Source organism: Cicer arietinum, chromosome 5 (assembly GCF_000331145.2).
Source record: "Cicer arietinum cultivar CDC Frontier isolate Library 1 chromosome 5, Cicar.CDCFrontier_v2.0, whole genome shotgun sequence".
NCBI classification, from domain to species: Eukaryota; Viridiplantae; Streptophyta; class Magnoliopsida; order Fabales; family Fabaceae; genus Cicer; species Cicer arietinum.
This window is the reverse complement of record NC_021164.2, coordinates 11928133-11938866: the sequence shown is the minus strand read 5'-3', so window position 1 is coordinate 11938866 and position 10734 is coordinate 11928133.

Here is a 10734-nt window from a genome sequence, read left to right as displayed (position 1 = left end):
CCATTGTCTAGTTCGAAAATATGGATTTCAGTCCAATTTAATTGGGTGGTACGAAATTCGCCCGAAATGTCCAGATGCAATCGAGGACCAAGAATCTCTTATAGCATTCTTCTCCTAAATTTCTAACTGTGTTTCGGGTTCCGCGCCTGATTTCAACCACTATCCATCGTCTTGTTTGAAAATTTGGATTTCGATCCATTATTGTCGTGTGGTCCGAAAATAGCCCTAAACATCCAGTTGAAATCGATGACCAGAAGACCCTTATAGCATTCTTCTCCTAAATATATAACAGTGTTTCGGGTTTCCCATCAGATTTCAATCACTAGCCATCGTCTTGTAAGAAAATACAGATATTGAAACATATTAGTCGAGGCTTACAAAAAAAATCCGAAACGTCTAGATGAAATCGATGACCGAGCGACCCTTATATCATTCTTCTCCTTAATATATAACAGTGTTTCGAGTGTTGCGTCAGATTTAAAACACTAGAAATCGTCTTGTTCGAAATATAGATTTTAGTGATTTTTTATCGAGGGGTACGAAAATTGCCCAAAAACTCCAGATGAAATCAAGGACCGAGAGACCCTTATAGCATTCTTCTTCTAAATTTATAATTGTGTTTCGGTTTCCGTGTCAAATTTCAAACCTTAGCCATCGTCTGGTTTGAAAATATAGATTTTGGTCCATTTTTGTCGAGGGTACGAAACTCGCCCGAAAAGTTCCAATTAAATCGATGACCGAGGGTCCCTTATAACATTGTTCTTCTAAATTTATAACTGTGTTTCGGTTTCCGCGTCAAATTTCAAACACTAGCCATCATCTTAGTTGAAAATACGATTTTCGATCCATTTTAATCGATTGGTACAAAAATCACTCAAAATGTCCAGATGAAATCGAGGACCATGAGACTCTTATAACATTCTTATCCTAAATTTATAACTGTGTTTCGGGTTCCGCTAAAGATTTCAAACACTATCGATCGTCTTGTTCAAAAATACGGATTTCAGTAATTTTTTGTCGGGTGATACGAAAATCACCCGAATAGTCGAGATGAAATCGAGGACCAGGAGACCATTATAGAATTCTAATCTTAAATATATAACATTGTTTCGGGTTTCGCATCAGATTTCAAACACTAGCCATCGTATGGTCCATTTGTGTAGAGGTATACGGAAATGGCCCGAAAAGTCCTGATGAAATCGAGGACCGAGAGACCCTTATATCATTCTTCTTCTAAATTTGTAACTTTGTTTCGGGTTCCGCATCAGTTTTCAAACACTAGCCATCATTTTGTTCAAAAACACGGATACTGCGTCAGATTTCAACCATTTGCCATAGTCTAGTTTAAAAAGACAGATTTTTTCCCATTTTTGTCGAATGTTACGAAACTCTCGCGAAAAGTCTAGATGAAATGGAGGACCGAGAGTCCCTTATATCATTCTTCTTCTAAATTTAAAATAGTGTTTCGGGTTCCGCATCAGTTTTCAAACACTAGCCATCATTTTGTTCAAAAACACGGATACTGCGTCAGATTTCAACCATTTGCCATAGTCTAGTTTAAAAAGACAGATTTTTTCCCATTTTTGTCGAATGTTACGAAACTCTCGCGAAAAGTCTAGATGAAATGGAGGACCGAGAGTCCCTTATATCATTCTTCTTCTAAATTGATAACTGTATTTCGGTTTCCGCGTCAGATTTCTAACAATAGCCATCATCTTGTTCAAAAATACTAGTTTCGATCAATTTTAGGCGGGCGGTACGAAATTAGCTCGAAATGTCCAGATGAAATCGAGGACCTGGAGACTCTTATAGCATTCCTCTCACCAATTTATGAATGTGTTTCGAGTTCCATGTCAGTTTTCAAACACTATCCATCTTCTTGTTCGAAAAACGGATTTGGGTCCATTTTTGTCAGATGGTACGAAAATTGCCCGAAAAGTCCAGATGAAATCGAGGACCGAGAGACCCTTTTGACATTCTTCTCTTAAATATATACTAGTGTTTAAGGTTCCGCGTCATATTTCAAACACTAGCCGTCGTTTGGTTTGAAAATACAGTTTTTGGTCCATATTTGTCGAGGGGTACGAAACTTGCCTCAAAAGTTCATATGAAATCAAGGACCGAGAGTCCCTTAGAGCATTCTTCTTCTAAATTTATAACTGTGTTTTGGTTTCTGCGTCAGATTTCAAACCCTAGTCATCATCTTGTTCGAAAATATGGAGTTCGATCCATTTTAATCAGGTGGTTAAAAATCGCCCGCAATGTCCTTATGAAATTATGGACTAGGAGACTCGTATAGCATTTTTCACCTAAATTTATAACTGTTTTATGGGTTCCGCGTCAGACTTCAAACACTATCCATCGTCTTGTTGAAAATACAGATTTCGGTCCATTTTTGTCAGGTGGTACAAAAATAGCTCGAGTAGTCCTGATGAAATCGAGGACCGGGAGACCCTTATAGAATTCTTCTCCTAAATATATAAAAGTGTTTCTGGTTCCGCATCAGATATCAAACACAAGCCATCGTCTAGTCTGAAAATACAGATTTTGACCCATTTTTGTAGAGGGATATGAAAATCGCCTGAATAGTCCAGATGAAATCGAGGACCGAGAGACCCTCATAGCATTTTTCTTCTAAATTTGTAACTGTGTTTCGGGTTCCGCGTCAGATGTCAAACACTAGCCATCATTTTGTTCAAAAACACGGATATCGGTCAATTTTAGTTGGGTGGTACGAAAATCGCCTGAAATGTCCAGATGAAATCTAGGACCAAAAGACTCTTATAGCATTCTTCTCCTAAATTTATATGTGTTTAGTGTTTCGCATCAGATTTCAAACACTAGCCATCGTCTTGTTCGAAAATACGGATTTCAGTCCATTTTTGTCGTGTATTACGAAAATCGCGGAAAAATCCAAATGAAATCGAGGACCGAGACACCCTCATAGCATTCTTCTCCGAAATATATAACAGTTATTCGGGTTCCGAGTCATATTTCAAACACTAGCCATCGTCTATTCCAAAAATACAGATTTTGGTCCTTTTTTGTCGAGGGGTACAAAATTCGCCTGAAAACTCAAGAAGATATCGAGGAACGGCAGACCCTTGTAGCATTCTTCTTATAATGGATAGTGTTTGAAATTTGATGCGGAACCTGAAACACAGAAATAAATTTAGGAGAAGAATGCTATAAGAGTCTCCTGGTCCTCGATTTCATCTGGAGATTTCGGGCGATTTTTGTACCACTTGACTAAAATGGATCGATATCTGTATTTTTGGACCAGACAATTGCTAGTGTTTTAAATCTGATGCGGAACCCGAAACACTTTTATGCATTTTTCAGATGATTTTCGTACCAAGTGACAAAAATGGACGAAATTTGTATTTTGGGGCCAAATGAGGGCTAGTGTTTTGATATTTGATTCGGAACCCGAAACATAGTTATAAATTTTGGAGAAGAATGCTATAAGAGTCTCTCGTCGTCGATTTCATCTAGACTTTTCGGGCGATTTTCGTACCACCTAACTAAAATGGACCAAAATCCGTATTTTCGAACATGATGATAACTATTGTTTGAAATCTTACGCGGAAACCAAAACACAGTTATAAATTTCGAAGAAGAATTCTTTAAGAGACTCTCAGTCCTCGATTTCATTTGGACCTTTCGAGCGAGTTTTGTACCCCTCGAAAAAAGGGACCAAAATCTGTATTTTTTGACTAGACGATGGCTAGTATTTGAAATCTGATACGGAACCCGAAACACTGTTATATATTTAGGAAAATAATGTTATAAGGGTATATCGGTCCTCGATTTCATCTGGACTTTTCTACGATTTTCGTACTACCCGACAAAAATGGACCGAAATCCGTATTTTCGAACAACATGATGTCTAGTGTCTGAAATCTGAGGCAGAAACCGAAACACAGTTATAATTTTAGAAGAAGAATGTTATAAGGGTCCCTCGGTCCTCGATTTCATATGGACTTTTGGAGAAATTTTCGTACCACCCAACAATAATGGACCGAAATCTATATTTTCGAACAAGACAATGGATAATGTTTGAAAACTGTCACGGAACCCGAACCAAAGTTATAAATTTAGGAGAAGAATGCTATTACAGTCTCCTGGTCCTCGATTTCATCTAGACATTTTCGGGCGATTTTTGTACCACCAGACTAAAATGGACCGAAATCCGTATTTTCGAACAAATTGATGGCAATTGTTTGAAATCTGACGCGGAAACCAAAAATTCATGGCTATAAGAGTCTATTGGTCCTCGATTTCATCTGGACTTTTTCGGGCGATTTTCGTACCACCCTTATAAAATGGATCTAAATCCGTATTTATGGACTAGACGACGGCTAGTGTTTGAAATCCAACACAGAACTCGGTACATAGATATAAATTTAGGAGAAGAATGCTATAAGGGTCTATCGGTCCTGGATTTCATCTGGACTTTTCGGCAATTTTCCTACTACTCGACAAAAATGGACTAAAATCTGTACTTTCAAACAAGACAATGGCTAGTGTTTGAAATCTGATTATGAACCCAAAACATTGTTATATATTTAGGAGAAGAATTCTATATGGGTTTCCCAGTCCTCAATTTCATCTGGACTATTCAGGCAATTTTCGTACAGCCCGACAAAAATGGACCGAAATCCGTATTTTCGAACAAGACAATGGATAGTGTTTGAAATCTGACGCGGAACCCGAAATACAATTATAAATTTAGGAGAAGAATGCTATAAGAGTATCCTGGTCCTCGATTTCATATGGACATTTCCGGCGAGTTTCGTACCCCTCGACAAAAATGGACCAAAATATGTATTTTCAAACAAGATGATGGTTAGTGTTTGAAATCTGACGCGTAACCTGAAACACTATTATATATTAAGGAGAAGAATATTAAAATGATCTCTTAGTCCTCGATTTATTCTTGACTATTCGGGCGATTTTCGTACCACCCGACAAAAATGGACCGAAATCCGTTTTTTCGAACCAGACTATGGTTAGTTTTTTAAATCTGATGCAGAACCCGAAATACTGTTATAAATTTAGGAGAATAATGAAATAAGGGATTCCTGGTCCTCAATTTCATTTGGACTTTTTTGTGCGATTTTCGTACTACCCGATAAAAATGGAACGAAATATGTATTTTCGGACCAGACGATAGCTTGTATTAGAAATGTGAAGCGGAACCCGAAACACAATTATATATTTAGGAGAAGTATGCATTAAGAGTCTATTGGTCCGAGATTTCATCTGGACATTTCGGGAGATTTTCGTACCACCCGACTAAAATGGACCGATATCCGTATTTTCGAACAAGATGATGGCCAATACTTAAAATCTGATGCGGAACTCGAAATACATTTATAAACTTAGGAGAAGAATGCAATAAGAGTCTCTTGGTCCTCGATTTCATCTGGAGATTTCGGGAGATTTTCGTACCATCCGACTAAAATGGACCGATATCTGTATTTTCGAACAAGATGATGGCTAGTATTTAAAATCTGACGCAGAACTCGAAACACAGTTATAAATTTAGAAGAAGAATGCTATAAGGGACTCTCAATCCTCGATTTCATTCGGACATTTCAGGCGATTTTCGTACCACCCAACTAAAATTGACAGAAATCTGTATTTTCGAACAAGATGATGGCTAGTGTTTGAAATCTGACGCTGAAATCGAAATACAGTCGTAAATTTACAAGAAGAATGCAATAAGGGTCACTCGGTCCTCGATTTCATCTAGACTTTTTGGGCGATTTTCATACCCCTCGACAAAAATTGACCAAAATCTGTATTTTCATACCAGACGATTCATAGTGTTTGAAATATGATACGTTACCCGAAACACTGTTATATATAAAGAAGAAGAATGATATAAGGGTCGCTCGGTCCTGGATTTCATCTGGACTTTTCGGGCTATTTTCGTACCACACGACAAAAAAAAGGACCGAAATCCATATTTTCGAACAAGACGATGTCTAGTGTTTGAAATCTGACGCATAACGCGAAACACTATTACATATTTAAGAGAAGAATGTTGTAAGGGTATCTCGATTCTCGATTTCATTTGCATATTTCTGGCAGTTTTCGACCCAGACGAGGGCTCGTGTTTGAAATTTGACGTAGAACCGGAAACACAGTTTTCGATTTCATCTGCACATTTCGGGCAAATTTCGTGCCACCCAACTAAAATTACCCAATATAGATATTTTCAAACAAGATGATGGCTAGTGTTTGAAATCTGACGTGGAACCCAAAACACATTTAAAAATTTAGAAGAAGAATGCTATAAGGCTCTCTCGGTCCTCGATTTCATATGGACTTTTCGAGCGATTTTTGTACCCCTGGACAAAAATGGACCAATATATGTATTTTCTGAGCAGACAATGGCTAGTGTTTGAAATCTGACGCGGCACCCGAAACCTTGTTATATATTTAGGAGAAGAATGTTTTAAGGGTCTCCCGGTCCTCGGTTTCATCTGGACTTTTCGGGCGATTTTTGTACCACACGACAAAAATGGACCGAAATCCGAATTTTCAAACACGACGATGGATAGTGTTTGAAATCTGACGCGGAACTTGAAACACAATTTTTTTTTTTAGGACAAGAATGCTATAAGAGTCTCCTGGACCTCGATTTCTTCTAGACATTTCGGGCGATTTTCTTACCACCCGACTAAATTGGACCGAAATCCGTATTTCGAACAACACGATGGCTAATGTTTGAAATGTGACGCGGAACCCGAAACACAATTATAAATTTAGAAGATGACTACATTTGGACTTTTCGGGCGAGTTTCGTATCCCTCGACAAGGAACCCGAAACACGGTTATATATTAAAGAGAAGAATGCTATAAGGGTTTCCCGGTCCTTGATTTTATTTGGACTTTTGGATAGAATTCGTAACTCACGAGAAAAATGGACATAAATCTGTATTTTCGGACCAGAAGATGGCAAGTGTTTGAAATTTGACACGGAACCTGAAATATTGTTCTAAATTTAGGAGAAGAATGCTATAAGGGTTTGAAATTAGACGCTGTGAAGATATTATCAGGACTTTTGTATCAAAACTAGTGGTATTATATGGAATCTGAAACACATTTATAAATTTAGGAGAAGAATTCGATAAGGGTCTTCCAGTCCTCGATTTCATCTGAACTTTTCGGGCGATTTTTAAACCACTAGACTAAAATGGATAGAAATCCGTATTTTTGGACCAAACGATGGCTAGTGTTTCAAATTTGACAAGGAACCCGAAATACAATATTAAATTTAGAAGAAGAATGCTATAAGGGTCTCTCGGTCGTCGATTTCATTTGGACTTTTCGGGCGATTTTCGTACCCCTCGAAAAAATGGACCAAAGTCTATATTTTCGGACCAGACGATGGCTAGTGTTTGAAATCTGACCTGGAATCCGAAACACTGTTATATATTTTGGAGAAAAATGCTATAAGGGTCTCCAAGTCCTCAATTTCATCTGGTATTTCCGGGTGATTTTCGTACCACTCAACTAAAATGGACCGAAATTCATGTTTTTTTAAAAAAATATTGGCTAATGTTTGAAATCCGACACGGAACTCGGAACACAATTATAAATTTAGGAGAAGAATGCTATAAGGGACTCTCGATCCTCGATTTCATCTGGACTTTTTAGGTGATTTTCTTACCCCTCAACAAAAACCAATAATAAATTTTCTTACCCCTCGGACAAGACGATGACAAGTGTTTGAAATATGGCACGGAACCTAAAACCCAATAATAAACTTTGGAGAAGAATCCTATCAGTGTCTCCCGGTCCTCGATTTCATCTGGACTTTTCGGGTGATTTTCGTACCACCCGTCAAAAAATGGACCAAAATATGTAGTTTCGAATCAGATGATTGCTAGTGTTTGAAATCTGACGCGGAACCCAAAACTTAGTTATAAATTTAGGAGAAGAATGCTACAAGAATCTTCTTCTCCTCGATTTCATAAGGACTTTTGGGGCAATTTTCGAACCATACGATAGCTAGTGTTTGAAATCTGCCGCAGAACCCGAAATACAGTTATAAATTTTGGAGAAGAATGGTGTAAGAGTCTCCCGGTCCTCGATTTCATCTGGACTTTTCGGGTGATTTTCGTACCACCCGTCAAAAAATGGACCAAAATATGTAGTTTCGAATCAGATGATTGCTAGTGTTTGAAATCTGACGCGGAACCCAAAACTTAGTTATAAATTTAGGAGAAGAATGCTACAAGAATCTTCTTCTCCTCGATTTCATAAGGACTTTTGGGGCAATTTTCGAACCATACGATAGCTAGTGTTTGAAATCTGCCGCAGAACCCGAAATACAGTTATAAATTTTGGAGAAGAATGGTGTAAGAGTCTCCCGGTCCTCGATTTCATCTGGACTTTTCGGGTGATTTTCGTACCACCCGTCAAAAAATGGACCAAAATATGTAGTTTCGAATCAGATGATTGCTAGTGTTTGAAATCTGACGCGGAACCCAAAACTTAGTTATAAATTTAGGAGAAGAATGCTACAAGAATCTTCTTCTCCTCGAGGAACCCGTAACACTGTTATATATTTAGGAGAAGAATGCTTTAAGGTTCTCCAGGTCCTCGATTTCATCTGGACTTTTCGGGCATTTTTCGTACCACCCAACTAAAATGGGATGAAATCCATATTTTCCAACAAGAAGATGGCTTATGATTGTATTCTAACGGGGAACCCGACACACAGTTATAAATTTATATGAAGAATGATATAAGGCTCTCTCGGTCCTCGATTTCATCTGGACTTTTCGGGCAATTTTCGTACCCCTCGACAAAAATGGACCGAAATATGTACTTTTATACCAGCAATGGCTAGATTTTGAAATCTGACCTGAAATAAGAAACATTGTTATATATTTAATAGAAGAATGTTATAAGGGTCACCCGGTCCTCGAACAAGACGATGGCTAGTGTTTGAAATCTGATTCGGAACCCGAAACTCAGTTATAAATTTAGGAGAAGAATGCTATAAGGGTCTCCTGATCATCGATTTCATCTGGTCTTTTCGGGCAATTTTCGTACCACCCGACAAAAATGGACCGAAATTCGTATTTTCAGACCAGACGATGGCTAGTGTTTGAAATCTGGCGCGTAATCCGAAACACATTTATAAATTTTGGAAAAGAATGCTATAAGGGTCTCTTAGTCCTCGATTTCATCTGGACTTTTCGGGCGACTTTCGTACCAACCAACTAAAATAGACCGAAATCCGTATTTTCGAAGAAGATGATTGTTAGTGTTTGAAATCTAACGCGGAACCCGAAACACAATTACAACTTTAGAAGAAGCATGCTATAAGGGTCTCTTGGTCCTCGATTTCATTTGGACTTTTAGTGCGATTTTCGTACTACCCGGCTAAAATGGACCGAAATCCCTATTTTTGAACAAAACAATGGCTAGTTTTTGAAATCTGACACGGAACCCGAAACAGAGTTATAAATTTATAAGAAGAATCCTATCACGGTCTCCAAGTCCTCAATTTCATCTGCACTTTTTGGGCGATTTTCTTACCCCCCGACCAGATGATGGCTAGTGTTTGAACGAAATGAATCCTATCACGGTCTCCAAGTCCTCAATTTTATCGGTCCAGTTATAAAAAATGGAACGAAATGTATTATTCGGACCAGATCATGGCTAGTGTTTGAAATCTGATGTGGAATCCGAAACACTGTTATATATTTAGGATAAGAATGTTGTAAGGGTCTCCTAGTCCTCGATTTCACCTGGACTTTTCGGGGGATTATCTTACCACCCGACCAAAATGGACCGAAATCCGTATTTTTGGACCAAACGATGGCTAGTGTTTGAAATTTGATGCAGAACCCGAAGCACAATTATAAATTTTGGAGAAGAATGCTACTAGGGTTTTCCGGTCATTGATTTCATCGACAAAAAAAGACCGAAATTCCTATTTTCGAACAAGATTATACCTAGTGTCTGAAATCTGACGCGACACCTGAAAAACAGTTATAAATTTAGAAGAAGAATGCTATAAGGGTCTCCCTATCCTCGATTTCATTTGGACTTTTAGGGCGATTTTCGTACCACCCAACAAAAAAGGATCGAAATTCGTATTTTCGGACCTGACGATGGCCAGTGTTTAAAATCGAGTGTGGATTCCGAAAAATAGTAATAAATTTTTTAGAAGAATGCTATAAGGGTCTTCTAGTCCTCAATATCATTTGGTCTTTTTGGGCGATTTTCGTACCACACGACTAAAATGGACCGAAATTCGTATTTTCGAACAAAACGATGGTTAGTAATTGAAATCTGTCATGGAACCTGAAACACAATTATAAATTTTGGAGAAGAATATTATAAAGGTCTTCCAGTCCTCGATTTCATCAGGACTTTTTGGACGATTTTCGTACCACCCTACTAAAATGAACTAAAATCTGTGTTTTCGAACAAAACGATGGTTAGTGTTTCAAATCTGACACGGAACCTGGAACAAAGTTATAAATTTTGGAGAAGAATGCTACTAGGGTTTTCCGGTCATTGATTTCATCGACAAAAAAAGACCGAAATTCCTATTTTCGAACAAGATTATACCTAGTGTCTGAAATCTGACGCGACACCTGAAAAACAGTTATAAATTTAGAAGAAGAATGCTATTTGAAATCTAACGCGCAACCTGAAACACAATTATAAATTTTGGAGAAGAATGATATAAGGGTGTCC